This window comes from Cupressus sempervirens, chromosome 10, assembly GCF_028749045.1.
Source record: "Cupressus sempervirens isolate cs-2001-9-10 chromosome 10, ASM2874904v1, whole genome shotgun sequence".
NCBI classification, from domain to species: Eukaryota; Viridiplantae; Streptophyta; class Pinopsida; order Cupressales; family Cupressaceae; genus Cupressus; species Cupressus sempervirens.
Window position 1 is genome coordinate 209,396,825 of NC_143127.1, and position 17,663 is coordinate 209,414,487.

At 35.1% G+C, this 17,663-nt stretch overlaps 1 pseudogene; it reads left to right on the forward strand.

Annotated features, from left to right (window-relative positions):
- The first annotated feature begins 1,283 nt into the window (after positions 1 to 1,283).
- The window catches only part of LOC149533370 (coatomer subunit beta'-2-like), a 34,179-nt pseudogene continuing 17,799 nt past the window's right edge, over positions 1,284 to 17,663 (forward strand).

Consider the following 17,663-nt stretch of genomic DNA (forward strand, 5'->3'; position numbering starts at 1 on the left):
GATATATAACTATAATCCAATTCCTTAGATCAGGAAATATTTTACTCATGCACCTTTGAAATGTAGTGCTAGCATTAATGAGCCCAAAGGGTATTCTGTGATATGAAAATGTACCCCAAGGAGTGGTGAACACTATCTTATGCTGATCCTTTTCTCCCACTTCAACTTGATTGTAACCTGAGAACCCGTCAAGCATGGACATCATTTTGGCTCCAACCACTATTTGTAGCAAGTAATCCATATTGGGGAGAGCAAAATTATCCTTCATAGATGTATGGTTCAAATTCTAGAAATCAACGTAGATCCTTATTTCTCCATTCTTCTTTTTGATTGGTACTATATTAGGTACCCAGGTGGAATGATGGATGGGATAGATGATTTTTGCCTTCACCATCTTATCTACTTCCCAAAATACAGCATCTTCTACCTTAGGATTATAATTCCTTTGCTTTTGCTAGAAAGGGACTGCATCAAGCTTCAGAGGAATTTGATGTTTTATCTTCCTACCTCTATAGCTTTTTAAATCTTCATAACTCTAGGAAAAAACATACTAGTATTATATGAAGAGTTGTTTTGTAGCTTCTTTCCCTTCAAGAAAACAACATTTTCCAATATTGACTATTTTAGGATCATGAGTATCCCCAATATTCACCCCTTCATACTCACCAGTAGTAGGACCCTTTTCTATCCTCTTTTGTTTTATGTAATCATCATGTCTATTGAATAGTTTTTCTAGAGATATAGAGTATGGGGGAATGATATTACCTTGCAATTGGACTTCATAATTTCAATTCTCTTTCCACTCAACATCAACGTTTTCATGATTATCATCATTGGATTCGTGTCCAGAACTAGGTTTTTCATTTTCAAGGAATAGTTGCAAACTTCTATCATCTTCAAAAACTTTCCAAGACTCCACATTGTTAGGGATAGAGGCTCAATATATGATTTCTACCTAATACCTCTTGTCTTTGAATTCTAGATGAGGAAGTAACAAGGAAGCGGAAACCACTAATGAATTTGCTTTGGTATCCATCTCTCTTGGTATTGATTTGACACAAAAGGCATAAGGACCCTCTATTTCATCCCAAAATCTATTTCTATAATTCTTTAACTTGTGATTCTTCATAGAGTATTTCCCTTTAATTTGTCTTACAATGAGCTCTACATCACCTCGAGCTTTCAGGATCTTTATTCCTTTTTCTTTCACAGCCACTATCCCTACAAGTAGAGCTTTGTACTCCATAGTGTTATTTGTATTCTAAAACTCCAACTTGAAAGCCATGGGTTCAGGTTCTCCTTCAAGGGGTATTAACAGTATAGGTACACCTGATCTTGATGAGGAACAACTTCCATCGAACTCTAATGTCCATATAGATGATGAATCTTTCTCTTCACTTAAGGTTTTCATTTTTGAGCCTTCAGTTTCTTTCTCATTCAAAATGTCTTCAGTAAATAACATGTAATTTCCAAACTCTAGCTCTTGGTAGAGGATATGAGATTTAGGATCATTTAGCTTTAGCACAATAAATTTTGGTTTTTCTTTAGGTTCTAGTTTATCTTTCTTATTTCCTATGGGTATTATTGCTTGTGACCAATCTGGTTTTATTTCTCCTCGTAAGTCTCGACAAAAAACTCCTTCTTAAGAGAAGTCTATAGCTTGTTGTAGTATCCACCACTAGAATAGTTAGTAAGAGTTTCTTTTCTAGATGAGAAGCTAAGGCTACTTGAGCATCTTTAATATGTATAAGCAAGGGAACCTGTTTGGCATCCATAGAGTAACATCTCCCATGAACTTTAGTAAGGTTGAGAGCTAGGGCCTTAGCTATAGAATAAGGCATAACATTGTCTGACACACCTGAATCTATTATACAATTGCTCAATTTTCATCCATTGATGTATAATGAAATATAGAATGGGTTAGGTTTTTGTCTAGGAGAGGTTGCTAGAATAGTAGAATCTTCTTGATTAAAAAGGTTGGATTATAAAGTTTCATTTCTTTCTTCCATGGTCACATTTTGATTTAAATCTAAAGTATTCCCTTTACAATGATCTACCAGTCTTTTCAACTTAGAGGGATGAGACTTCAAATAATCTATGGAGGAAATTTGGATTTTTGATTCTTCACAAAATTGAATGAAATCAAAGGGAATTTTGTCCTCACTTGTTTGAGATGTAGATACTCCTTGAATTACATGAACATTATTCATTGAAGGACTAGGAGCATTCCTATGAGCATGACTAGAGGTTTGATTCTTTTTCTTTTGACCTCAAGTCAAAAATGTGTATGAAGTTCCATCAATAGTTGCATAACATTTGCCTCTTTGTTCAAAATCTGACTCATAATCCAAAAATAAATTTCTAGAGTCACCATTTGAGTATGAATCTTACTCAGAATAGGGAGTTGTAGTGTTCAACTCATCGGTGGACAACAAATACATCATACGTGTAGTTTCCAGATAGCTCTCACTATCATGATTTGTTGTCAAATGAAACACACACATATTTCCTTTCTTGGGTGCCACCTCAATTACCAACCTAGGTTGTGAGCCTATGGGCTGTGTGAATTTTCCATCATTGTTCCTTCCTAGCGAATTTTGATAATTGCACCAAGTAATTTCCTTTTTACTGCTACCAACTCATTTGGTAGTTTCTAAATCATTTCATCAGATGATGTGGTGTTATTATTGGAACTTCCTTTAGTTTGAAGTTCTCACTTCCATTTTCCCATGGAAATCAAGTCATCTTCAAATTCAATTTCCTTCTTTTGTGTGTCTATTAAATATATGGGATGTGCCCTTCTCAAGTCATAATTGGTATCCAGGGGAATCACACATATGAAGAAGGTTTTTAGATTACTGGTAGTGGGCTTGTCAGTAGTTGGAATTCTACTAGCAATCTTATTGAAAGTAGCAACAAAATCCCTCATACTCATGGTAGGTTGATTTTTAATAGATGTCAACTATTTTAATAGGACATGATCATCTTCAACAGTTTTAAATCTTGTCTCAAAAGTCATTCTCATTGTATCCCAATTAGTGATTGAGCCATCATCTAGATGATAGAACCTGTCTACTGCACTTTCTATCAAGGTTTCCACAAATAATCTTATGACAACATCCTCATGTGCAACTCCTAAGATGTGAGAAGTTGAAAAGAAGGCCTTAATTTGTTCAACTGTGGTAACCTTCTTGTTACCTAAAAATTTAGGGAAATTCTTTCTTGAACCAGCTGGGAGTGGGTGATAAGCTGTTAGTGCTAATGGTCCTATTTCTGTAGCCCATAGAGCAACCATAATTATTCTAGCAAGGTATGGTAGAAAATTGACAATGGGGGGAGTAGTAATTTCATGTAGGGCCAATGTTAGGAATAAACCATGGATAGAAATAAAAATTACATGCAAATATAACCAATAACGGAAAATAATAGATCACACAAAAAGAACACAAGGCACCAAGATTTAACGTGGTTCACCCAATCCCTGGGCTACATCCACCAAATAGAAAGTCCAATATTTTTATGATCTAGTGATTACAACCTGATTACAATCCATAATCCCTTACAGCTCAATACCACTGAAAGAACCAATTTTGCATCACAACTTGTAAAATAATCCCTAACCCTAAGCCCTTTCATACAAGTATTTTAACAACTTTAGGGTTATAATTAATAATTACATGTCAGCCCAAAATCTCAATAAAATAGGACCCAAATTTTTTTTCTTTAGGGTAATGCCCTAAACCCCAAAGAATTTATGAAGTATGTATAGTACTTTCCTGATCAGTCACCACAATCTAACAATCTCCCACTTGGGGACTAATTAGGCTCCACACTAAACAACAATCTCTCACTTGGAGACTAATCCTATAGCAATACCGCTACCACATGCGGCTCCCACTGGATCAAACCACCCTAGACTCTACAATTTTTTAATTCATATTTAGTCTAGAAGATCAACCAAAACTAAAGAGGAGTTCAACTTCTCCCTTGTTACTACCTTTGTCAACATATCTACTGGATTGTCATTGGTATGTATCTTCTCCAACTTTAATTATCCATCCTCCAAAACTGACCAAATGAAATGGTACCACAACTGTATGTGTCTGGTCTTTGAATGTAGAGTTGAATTCTTTGCAAGATGAATGGCACTTTGACTATTTGTGAACAAATAATTATCCTTCTGAGGATGTCCCAATTCTTGCAAGAAGAATTGAAGCCATATCATCTCCTTGGCTACCTCTATAGTAGCTACATACTCTACCTCTATAGTGGATAAAGCATTAACCTTTTGTAACTTAGAAACCCAGCTCACGGCTACCCCACCAACAGTAAAGACATAACCTATATTACTCCACCTAGTATCAATATCCCCTACCAAATTTGAGTCAACATAGCCCTATAAATTAGTAGTAGAGCCCCCAAAGTGTAAACACTTATTGGATGTTCCTCTCAAATATCTGAGAATCCATTTTACTCCATTCCAATGCTCAATTCCTAGATGACTCATATACCTGCTAACAACTCCCACAGCATGTGAAATATCTGGCCTAGTACATACCATAGCATACATCAAGCTTCTTATAGCTGAAGCATAGGGTACCTTGGACATCTTATCCTCCTCTTATAGTGTCTTGGGACATATTTCCTTAGTCAATTTTAAATGACCAGGTAAAGGTGTGCTAACAACTTTATCATTCTCCATAGAGAAACATTGTAACACCTTCTCAACATAATCAGCCTAAGATAGCATCAATGTTCTATTTTTCCTATCTCTGCAAATCTTCATACCAAGAATTTTTTTTGCCACCCCCAAATCCTCCATGGAAAATGTATGTCCTAATTGGCTTTTTAGCCCCTTAATGTGATCCATGTTAGACCCAGCTAGAAGCATATCATCAACATATAAACATAAAATAATGTAGCTATCATCATCCAACCTCTTAAAGTAGACACAATGATCTGAATGATACCAACTATAACCATGCTCATGCATAAAACTATCAAATTTTAGATACCATTACCGAGGTGCTTGCTTCAAGCCATATAAACTTTTCTTCAATTTGCACACTAAATTCTCCTTACCTTTGACAGAAAATCCCTATGGATGAGCCATATATATCTCTTCATCCAAATCACCATGAAGGAAGGCTATTTTAACATCCAACTGCCCTAAATAAAAATCTTCAGTAGCCACTAGACTTAAAACAATATGGATAGAAGTCATTTTAACAATAGGAGAAAATATCTCATCAAAATCAATTCCCATTTTCAGTGCAAATCCTTCTACAACTAACCTGGCTTTAAATCTTTTCTTACCTCCATTCTCTTCTTTTAACCTATAAACCCACTTATTTTGTAAAGCCTTTTTACTTGTAGGCAACTTGCACAAATTCCATGTCTTATTCTTCAGCAAAGAGTCCATTTCATCTTTCATTGCAGACTCCTACTGAATCTTAGTATCCACGAGCTTCATCATAACTTTCAAGTTCACCAGCATTAGTAAGTAAAATAGAATACAAAGAGGGAGAAAATATTTGTGGAGGTCTAATTTTCCTTGTTGACTATTTAACATTCACTGGTGTGTGTGGTATTTGTTTTTGCGGTTGTTGCACATCATGAGGAATGGCTGAAACATCAACTTTTGGAGTATCATCCAACACTACATAATCATCTTCTTTCTTCTCATGTTGTTATAATAGATCTTTGTACAACACTTTCTCATTGAATATGACATCCTTGCTTCTTTCAATTTTATGATTTTCAAAATCCCAAAGCCTATAACCAAACTCATTAATGCCATATCCAACAAATACACATTTATTTGACTTAGCTTCTAGCTTGGTTCTATTTTCAGAATCTATGTGATCAAATGCTTCACAACTAAAGGTTTTGAGAAAAGAATAGCTCACCTTCTTACCAGTCCATGCCTTCTCTAGAATACCACAGCCCAAAGGAGTAGAGGGACCTCTATTAATCAAATATACAACACTATTGATAGCTACCCAACATGCAACCTCATGCTCCTTGCATGTTCCATTATAGTCTTGTTCATGCATTTAGCCACTCCATTTTCCTGTGGAGTCCTTGGAATAGTTTTCTATCTATGAATACCATTAGCAAAGCAATAATGTTAAAACTCATGACTGCAATACTCACCACCATTATCAGATCTGAGACATTTTAATTTTTTACCAGTCTCATTTTCAACCAAGCATTTCCATTTCTTAAAATTTTGAAATACATCAAATTTTTGTCTAAGCAAATAAACTCATACTTTTCTAGTTGTGTCATCCATAAATGTAACATAGTAATGAGAGCCACCAAGGGAAGATACCTAAGCCAGTCCCCTTACATTGGTATGCACAAGATCTAATTTCTTCCTTTTATTTTCCTTTCCAATCTTTGCAAAACTCACTCTCTTTTGTTTTTCATACACACAACTTTCACAGAAATCCATATTAACACATTTTAGATGTGGTAAAACTTTCTTTGAATGAAGTACTTTCATACCTTTCTCACTCATGTGCCCAAGTTTGTTGTGCCACAATGCTATATCAGAACCTATAGTAGCTATTTGTTCTCCTTGCTCAACTACAACAATTGTTCCTAAACATTCATTTTTCTCTGAAACAATTAAAGTAGAAGGAACAATATGACTTGTACAAAGATATAAGGTGCCTACTTTCACACCTTTTGCTACTACAAGGGAACCTTTTGAAACCTTCCAATTTTTATCATTAAAAGTACCTACACAATGCTCATCTCCAAGTTGCCTTGCTGAAATTAAATTCCTACTCAGCCTTGGAACATGTCTTACCTCATGTAGTAGCCAGTGATTCCCATTCTGCAACTTAATCTTAATTTTTCCCTTTCCAACAATCTGATAGGGTTCATTATCCCCCAAATAAATAAGCTCAAAATCCCCTCGTACATAATCAATGAAATAACCTCTATGAGGTGTAGCATGAAATGAAGCACCAGAATCTAAAACTCATGAATCATCAACACTTTCTAAAGACAGAAGCAAAGCATCCTCTTTGGATTTGTTACTTACCACATTTTCCTTCTTGTCTCCATCTCATTTATCTCCTTCATTTTTCTTTCAATTCCAACAATCTTTTTTTTTGTGCCTTATTTTTCCATAGTACCAACAATTGTTTGGTCCTCTCAATTGAGACCTTCTCCCTTTTGACTTTCCTCTTGATTTCCCATTATTTCTAGAATTACTTTCTCTCTCAATCATTCTGCCCCCATCTTTGTGCATTCAAAGCACTTCCTAATGTAGATGCACTTGAGGTTTTCCTATGAGTTTCCTCACTCAAAACAACACCAATCACATCATCATATTTTAGGGTACTAGATCTAGGAATAGAATTAATCACAACCATTACCAAGCCATTCCAGCTTTTAGGCAAAGAACACAAAATTAAGAGAGCCCTAATTTATTCTTCAAAATTGATACCCATAGAAGATAACTAACTAGTAATAGTATTAAACTCATTTAAATGATCTATAACAGATCCATCTTCTACCATTTTCATATTAAATAAATACTTCATGAGAAATATCTTGTTTGAAGCTGAGAGATTTTCATACAGTATCGCTAGGGTTTTTATCAATTCTTCTTTCATCTTTGCTTTTGTAATATTAAATGCCACTGATGGTGCTAGGCATAATCAAATGCTTCTAAGTGCCTTTCTATCCAAAATATCCCATTCATCATTTGACATAGATCCCTGATTCTTGGCTTTGCCTTCCAACGGCTTCCATAAATCCTTTTGATACAAATAGTCTTCCATTTGCATCTTCCATAACTAGAAGTTCTGCCCATTAAACCTATCAACCCTCAGCTTGCCCTCATCTGTCATTGCTCCTACTCAACCATGAGACTCCCACTCAACTATGAAACTTTCCTACAGAGGATAACTGAAAAACAACTAGGCTCTGATACCACTTATTAGGAATAAACCATGGACATAAATAACAATTACATGTAAATATAACAAATAACAAAAAATAATAGATCACACTAAAAGAACACAAGGCACCAAGATTTAACATGGTTCACCCAATCCTTGGGCTATGTCAACCAAACAAAAAGTCTAATATTTTTATGATCCAGTGATTACAACTTGATTACAATCCATAATCCCTTATAGCTCAATATCATCGCAAGAACCAATTTCACATTACAACTTGCAAAACAATCCCTAACCCTAAGCCCTTTTATACAAGCATTTTAAATGCTTTAGGGTTATAATTAATAACTACATGTCGGCCCAAAATTATGAAGTATGTACAATACTTTCCTGATCAGTCACCACAATCTAACAGCCAATACCTAGCAGGTAGTATGTGAAGTGCTTTGATTCCTAACAGGGGAAGTTGGTCTACTTCAACTCTTCTTTTCACCTTTCCATTTCAAAATGTCTAGGATGGGAAAACCAAGTTCTGTAAGTTTATCAAAAATATGGTCTTGCCCACCCTGTTCTTTGGTACTTCTGAGGAACCTTGTTTTTTCCAGGGTGCTAGGTTTGTTTTGTCTTTGAGCTTCACATCTCAATTGTCTTTTTTCTCTTTGGATGTCTCTCCTCTAAAAAAAAACTTTGTAAAGCTTTAGCTCTTGATTCTTCCTCTTCCAATACTTGGCTAGCATTCCTCTGATTTGAGCTTTCAAGTTCAGTCTTTACCAATTTGGCCAAAGTGCCTATCTTCCTAAGGTTGAGACATAAGGGTTGAACTTTGGCAGCAGTAGAATTTCTTGTTACTAACATTTTAGAGATAGTTGCCAATGGAGTGACCAATTATCTAATAAATCTATTCAGCTCTTCTATGTCAGCCTTCATCCTAACCTTTGACAACTTGAGGTTTTCAAATTGTCCTTCAATTACTTCATTGGTTGACTTCCACAAGCCAACCTTGGTGTCATGTCTGGCCTCTCCAAGATCCACCAAGTGTAGAGTGAAATCATCTACGATCATATCTTCCATTTGTCCATCTTTGGTGGGCTTCACAATCTCCATTATTAAGTGCCTAGTTTCAAGATCTTGTCCAAGGATAGACAATGTCTTTTGCTTCTTGACCTTACTTAAAGTAGACCTAGAGAAAACTGCAATAGATAAGTCATCCTTGTTTGAAGCACCTTCATCCTTCCTCTTTCTCTTCTTCTCTAAAGTATCCTCCAACCATGAATCTATGCCTATCACCTTGGAGGCCATACCAAGTGAGTCTATGCTAAACATCTTCTTCTTGATTGGAGTAATTTCCACCACAGTTGAAGAGAAGGGATTCTTTAGGGCCTAAGAAATGAGCTTGGAAGAACTCTAGCCTTTCTCCACCTCCAAGGTTCTTTTAGTTGCCTCATCAGATTCAGTAGATTCACTACTACTACTATTTCCATCTCCCAAATCCACTATCTGCACTGGGGGCTACTTGGTTGCAGAAATGTTGCACTTACTTGAAGAACTAGGCTATGATGAGATGACAAGACTAGGGAGACATGAGGAGAAGGAAATGAGGAAACATGAGGAGAGGGAATTTGTGTAACAACACTATCCTTTGGCTCCTCTATCTTCTTCTTCTTGGCATTAGTTTGGGTTCCAATAATTGGGAGGGAGCCATCATGACAAGTCTTAGCCATGGGGATGTTCTTATCTAGAGGTTGGCCACCTCCTCCTGATGGTTGAGTTGGTCCTTGAGTAATGGCCAAGGTTACACCTATTGTGTAACCTTGAGAGGAGGAAGGAGATGTAGCTATTGGAGAAGCTTGAGCCAATGTGATTTTACTTCTACTCGTCTTCACAGTAGTCCATTCGACCCACTTTCTAGTTCTTTTGATGATTTAGGCCATCATGATATCTAAGTCCTCCTCAAAATCCTTGTAAGGCTCTAAACTAATAGGAGTGTCTCTTAAATGTAACACCCCACCAAGGGATCCAAAAGAAATAACCTAAAGTTTGACTAAGTTTGATAGCATTTTTTATTTTTTAAAAAGAAAGTATAACATACACATCAATCAAAAAGTAGCGGAAGCAATAACACACATAACAAGTTACATTCCTTAAAGATCCCATGATGTTGAATCACATTTAAAATCTAATCTAAAACTAAGTCCATCATTTAATACATTCATATGAAAGAATAATGAAAAGTCTAATGTTCGTAAAATATACAATTGTTCTGAATGCCTCTTGGAAAATTAATTCGGAATGCTCAATCATCCACTGTACATGTCACAAGGTATGAAAGGCTTAAAAGAATATACATATGTAAAGATAAAGATACATCATCCTCAAATCCATGATACAAATATAGTAAAATAAATAAAATCATATACCATACATGATACATCCATCCATCATAAAAAGATAAAACATCCATCATAAAATCTAACCATTCATCACAATAATCCATGAACAGAATGAAGGTATAAGCCAATAGTAATACTCCAGCCACGGTGTCTCGGACGGATCTCAATGGTAAGAGTAAAAAGCACTACCACCCGACCGCGTGGAACCTAAATGGTCCACTCCCACCACACTGAGGAGATAGTCTCAAGTCCCAAATAGGATAACAAAACATATAATCATAAATACTCTCTAAGTCTAGGAAATCCTATAAGTATGCTAACTCAAGGGTTCCTAAAAAGATTGACATCTAAAACCAGAGGCACCACAAAGACACGTAGGAAACCTACTATGCAAGTGGGAAAGTGTCATCGCAAAAGTCACGCTGGAAGTTACCGAGCAATCCCTTAGGAATCTCGGGTCCCCTATGATCCTGCGGCCACTAGTATCCTCTCGTACTGACAAGGCATACTACAGAATGCAAGGTCGTAACCAAGTGTTCTCTCTAGCCCATCCTAGTCTGTACTAGCACTCAAGGCATGGGAGAGAACATACAGTTATCTTATTAGATTCATTTAAGTCAGTATTTATATCAGATGTTTCCACTTATTAAAACAACTTACAATGAGTTACCTTGGCAGCCACTTAGGGCCCCGACCCCCATCGCAAGCCACTTCTTGACACTACACATAGATAACCTAGCCTAGGCTCATGAAATCACAAATCACAAATATCACCTCAGCCTTATACAAGCGACTGGAAAACATCAAATGATAATCATAATGATCACAACAGTTCTCTATCAGCAACTGAAGGCATCAATAATAAGTTACAATATCCAATGGTTCTCCAACGAGCAACCAACAAGTATCCCAATAATAGATCACAATACTGATCAAAGACTCCAAAATGGTCAAGTCAAAACATGTCACAACGTGACATCACCAAGAACAAATCATCCAAAACATCTCAGTCCTCTCAAAGCGACTGGAAGGAAAATCCTATATATAACTGATCGATGACTCAAAAATGGTTAAGTTAGGGAACTCAAATACATACACTTCAGCTTCACACAAGGAAACTGGAAAGCAATAACAACCAGTAAATACATCCATCATAGAGCACTCCATCACATTACCATGGTCAAGTTAAGAAAGATCGAGACCAAATCATTATAACATCACATTCACAAAACCCCCAAACCTCTAGTAACAACCTAAACTGGTCAACATCTGAACAACCCAAAACCCCCAATGCATAGTCAGTACAAACAGCACAATATAGTTTCATAGTTTGGGTTTGGTTTGAAATACACAATAGGGTTTAAGTTCCAGTTTCATATATGTTTCAAGTAATAAGTTTTTTCGCAATTAATCCATTTCTATAATGACTTCCATTAAATCAAGAATCTAATTCTATAATTTAATCAATAATATTCATTATTAATTAACTTTAATTAAACTAATTTTAATTAAATTAATCAATAATTACTGTTCTAATTACTTATATTAATATATTCATTAATTATTAATTTATTAATATTTAACCAAAAATTATTAATAAACTAATATTTACAAAAACTATGTTAAATGCATTAATATTTAATTATTAAATATTAATAAAGATTATTATTAAAATATTATTAAATAAAATATATTAAAATTTATTAATAAAATTTTTAAATAATAATAAAACCTTTTAATAAATAATACTAATTTAAATACGAATTAAAAATCAAATATTAAAAAAACAACGCACGTATTTTTAATAAGCCTGTCGGCTTAATAAAGTGCCTGCGGCTTGCCGCAGTCCTGCGATCGTAGGGCCTACGATGGCAGGTACTGTCACGCAGAGCTGTAGCAGTGGGGGTGGGGTACGGGGTAATTCCCTCCCCCCCCCCCAATAATTATATGAATTTTTTTATTTATTATTATTTTGTGTTTTTTTTTTTTTAATCAAACGATTTATATTTATTTTAAAATAACAATTCAAAACCCTCCTAATAATAATAACAATTTATTATTATAATGATTTTTTATTTTTTATTTTAATAAAAGATTACTATTTAATCTGATAGGAAAATAAATCGAACCAATCGAATTTTCATTCTAAGATTTTCATTTCCAAGATCAAACATTTTTTTAAATTAAATTTCTCAATTCAATTTTAATTCAACCCAAAACCCGATTTAATCCAAATTCCCTTTTTACCTACGAATGAGGTTTTCTAAATAGTTTTCCAATCTAGATTTACAGATGAAATCGGATAGCAAAAGATCTAGAACGAAGAATTCACACATTCGAGAAGACAAGTTCTTACAATCACGAAGTAGACAGAACATATTAAATTTCTTAAATCATTTAGGGGTCAAAATATCAGACCCTACCTGAACCTGATGCTAATACGCAATTCCCAAAAACTGTAAGAGAACTCGCTCCTCTTCAATAACTTTCTTCTGAAAATCTTTCCTAGAATTCTCCTTCTGAAATTTCCTTCCGAAGTTGTTTCCCCAAAATTCCTGTCTCTCCAAAATTCCCGGTCCCCCAAAAATGAACCCCAAAGTTGTGATAAGGAGTTTTCTCCTCAAATCGGGGCACTAATTGTGCGTTCACCCGAGAGGACTCCTTGCTTAACAGACTCAAACTCCCAATTTACTTTTATTATCTTTTCTTTTATTTTGCATTCATCTTTTCATGCACATTAAGTTGAATTATTAAATAACTTTATTTAATATTCCACTTGACTTCTATTTTAAATTAATTTATTACTTTAATCTCATGTGCACTTTATGAAAATAAAATAACATTATTATTTTCTATTATTTTATCTTTTAATTAATTTCTCATATTTAAACTCATGCTTAGATCATGTGATCTAGAATCCTTAATAATTTAATATTTTTCAACTTTTAATTTATTTTAGAAACTTAATTGATAAAATATTTAATTAATTTAAATAACAATAATATTTAGCATTTATTTAAAAATGAACTCTAAATATACTATTATTAAATAAAATAAATATTATCATGTTCTAAATTATCCTTAAACTTTTATCTCCAAATTCAATTCTTTTTATTTAATTAATTTCTCAATTAATTAAATATTTAAAGATATCATATTAATTCACCATTAAATTAAATCATTAATTAATCTTTTTAATTAGACTTAATAATAGAAAATACATCAAAGACTCATAAAGCAACATACGAAAACCCATCATAGAAAAATACATACTAAATAAAAAAAAAAGGGTTATAATCATGAAATAACATCATTTGATGCATTTGGAGGGTACTTAACTCAGATACTTGTCCTAATTATCAATTAGGACAATTGGCTAAAGGGTTTAGGAATTGGACTTAAGAGTTTATCTCCCCTCTCTTACCATTGAGACAATGCGATAGGGTACGCTCATCCTGGCAATTTAGGGAAGTCGATACCCGGTACCTGCAACTTGCATAAAATCCACGCATGTAAAAACACAATATTCTAAGCTAAACAGACAATGGCAGGAAGTGGTGCATCATGTAGATCCTGACTAGCAGGTGACTATGACTCCCTTCCTTAACCACATCAGAAACACCATACATAAATAAAATAAACACGCACACCATACACATGCAGTATGGGGTAAGTATCCATAAGAAAACATGTGTATAATAAACCATCTAACTAATCATCATCAATAACTGAAAATATTGAATAATCATCATACATGCCTGAAATATAGAGTACCAAGTAATCTCATCATATAATAACTGAGTGTAAAACAATATTTGATAATCTCAAGATAATGCTACTAATTATCAAACATAAAACTTGGCCTAAAAGAGTTGGCAATGATATCAAGAATGTAACTAGAAAAATGTAGACTAGGGGCAGGCACTACATTAACTTAGTTAGATATGTATTGCTATACATATGTTTCCCATCATCCTCCAATCCTTCAACATCAAGATTGATATTATAAGTTTCTATTTGCCCCACTACGAGCTTGGTGAAAGCATGATCTTGACTTTCAAATTCATCTCTACAATCTACTCAATAATCCTCAATAGTGGTAATGTGTTTTATCACAATCCCAATCTACAATACCTCCCTAGCATATATGTTAAAATCAAACATAGGTCTCAAGACCTCGTACATCTCCAATTTTTACCTCATCTCGAACACTTTAAGCATATTCTTTGCATCAGATTAGGACTCACAACTGAAAGCCCCTACTTTCATAGGGAACTCATATCCCTTCTTCTTTAAGCTCCCACTTAGCTCATTCATCTGGATTTCCTGCCTCATGATCTCTATCAGCACAATCATGCCATTCAGATACCTAGGCAACTTCAATGGGAATCCATTGAAAGATGATAGGCACAAATACGAGAAAGATGAGAACTGGATAAAATAATTTTCAAACTAGCTAATAGCCACCATTGCTTCCAGGCTAAATCTCCTCTCTAGGCATCCCTAAAGCTCCCTACAAATTCTCATAGTGAATACATCATTAACTTTGAAATACTCCACATAACTATTTTGCAATTACAAACAAGGATAGAACTCATAACACTTCACATCATCAAGAAAATTTTCTATTCTTGGGAGGCTTGACCATAACTGCAGAGATGCTAGCATGTAAATAAAAAAAGAAGACATATAGGAAGTGTTTTAGAACTTTGGGGCACTGAGAGCATTGGAATGATTTTCACTTACCTCATGAGCCCAGTCAATGTATTATGTATCTAAACAAATAATTTATACCAAAAAGAAATATTGCACAACAAAATTTAGAGCTTCTACCTCACCTTTCAGTCTATGTAGGAGAATCAGAATGTCTACAATCTTGAGTTTGAGATTAGCACCAAGTAGAATTTTGGGGACCTTACTCTTGGAACTCCATAGCTCTTTGAAACTAGGACTATATAACCTCCTTCCTCCAGATCATCTTCTTTGTAGAGAACTCAAAGACTACTCCTCACACTATCAAATCCAAAAACTCCTCCCATTTTGGAACTTGGAGGAAATTTAACATAGTTTTCTTTTTAATGGAGATCAATACTATAACATCTGGTAACACAATCTATCTGGTATCCAAATTGTAGTGATTTTTGCATTCATAAATCAATTTCAAAGCTTGGACTTCCACTAGGAAACCAGCTACTTCCACTAGTCCACATCCTCAAAGCTTCTCAGTTATGGGGTGAATCAGTTCTAATTTTAGCCTCTTTTGGAAATCTTGCATATCATAAAAATAGAGTGAAGTCTCCATGAAATTCTATATTGTGGACTTGATACCATCCAGCCCATCAAAACCTATAAACCTAGTTGTCATTCTATCTAAGAATGAAATGAATTAAAATTTTGAATCTAGAAGAAGAACATGATATTGAATTTGCAAATACAAACTATTTTAAAATGTTGTACAATTTAATAGAATAACAATTCAAGAAAAAGTGGTAGTTTGAATAACTATTATGTTTCTGTCTAGCATGTCTATGGTGTTTAATCCCTAGGGGTTACATTGGATGTATCCTCTCCCCTCACCATTCATGGATCTTGGGTGTAAGAGAAATCTGTGTAACTTCTATAGGAGGCCTACCTTGGATCAAGATACTCAACATTGGGTATGCCAAGGGATGACCTCAGAGCGATAATGAGCCAAAAGTCAAGTCAACATTCTAGCTGCTATATAAAAATTGATTATGGTGAAAGCCATGTTGGTGGTATTGTTGCATGATAGCTCTCCTCTAGTACCCTTGTGCTACATTAAACCCTAGTTCTCAAGGATGGGAGACCTTCTGCAAAAATTTATCATCCACTTTTTGAATGGAATGCCCTTACTCAAAACCATGCTTTAGTGGTCAAAATCCTTTCTGTCCACTAGCTCAAGGGGTCACCCATGCCCATGAAGACATCTTACATTCTCACAGTCCCTAATAGAGGCAACAATCCCTTGGGAAGTCATGCCCCTTGGGAAGTGGATCTTGGTAGCCCCAAGAAGTGAGTGCACCATAAGGGGGAGCCTATGGTGCCAAGATCCTAGGTTCTCTACTCTCGATAAGTGTGACTAAACTTTGGTTCAAGAAGGAATTCAGTGGATATGGTCTTAAAACCTATGTTGTGGTGTGACTATTCACTTTTAACAACAACTATTCTTCTCTTAATGTGTCTTGCATGAGTCTAAAAAATCAATAAAGATAAAAGCCAAAATTAAAATTTATACCTTAGAAACTTGAAAAACCTTGTCAAAACATCAAACATTGTCAAAACTTTACAAACTTTGGTTCAACACATTCAAATATTGGAAAACATGGCAACTTGTGATCCTAAACATGCTTGGCAAAATGTAGATTTCATCCTTGCATAGAATCCACTTGCATTCACCCTAGTCTAGGCCTCATACTTGCATCATATACATTTCATCTTGCATCTTTTAGCACTTACTTAGTATCCCTCATCCTTCACATTGTATTCATTAAGGTTTAGTTTGCATCCTTCATTCTTTGCATTTCAACCCAAAAACTTGCATTTTGCCTTGCCCATCTTGTATCTTTACATACACAACCTTCATCTTGCACACTTTAACCTTAATTTTAGGTGTCATAAACATCATTTTGAACCTCCATTCTAGTCTTAGCATTTTCCCCTATTGTTTAGCTCATTGTGACATCAATCTAAAAAACATAGCACCCAGAATTGCCTTAGTTTCAACCTAGTTTACCAACTGAGCCTTGAGACTACCAACTGTGCCCAAACTAGCCCCAACTACACCATAGGCATAGTTGGTGTTGTATGAGTGCACTTGGTGGTCTAAGGACCTAGTTTGGGAGTCCAGACAATATTTTGAGGCTTTTACAATGTCCTTAGGTACTTGGGTAGGTCCTCCTGTCTCAGCATGCCCTGATTTGCATTCTGCATCTCCTAGTCTTCATTTCATTCACTTAAGACACCATTCCTTAGGTCATAACCCCTTTTTTGAACCTCCTAACCCATCCTAACATCAACCCTATCATATTAGCTTCCTGGCATATCAATTTGGCAACCACACCACTTAGAATCAACAAACCTTTAACCCAGCTTCCCAACTGCACCCAAACTAGCCCCAACTACACCATAGGAATATTTGGTACTATTGGAGTGCACTTGGTGCTTTCAAGGTGCACTTGGGCACTTGCATGACCATTCTAGGCCTCCAAACTACATTTTGGGACCCTAAAACTCCATCTAGGAGCCTGTGTACCTCCTCATTCTACATTTGACCCAAAACCACATCTTGCACCCAAAATTTCATTTTTCACCTTAGGAACTTTTCATAGTGCAT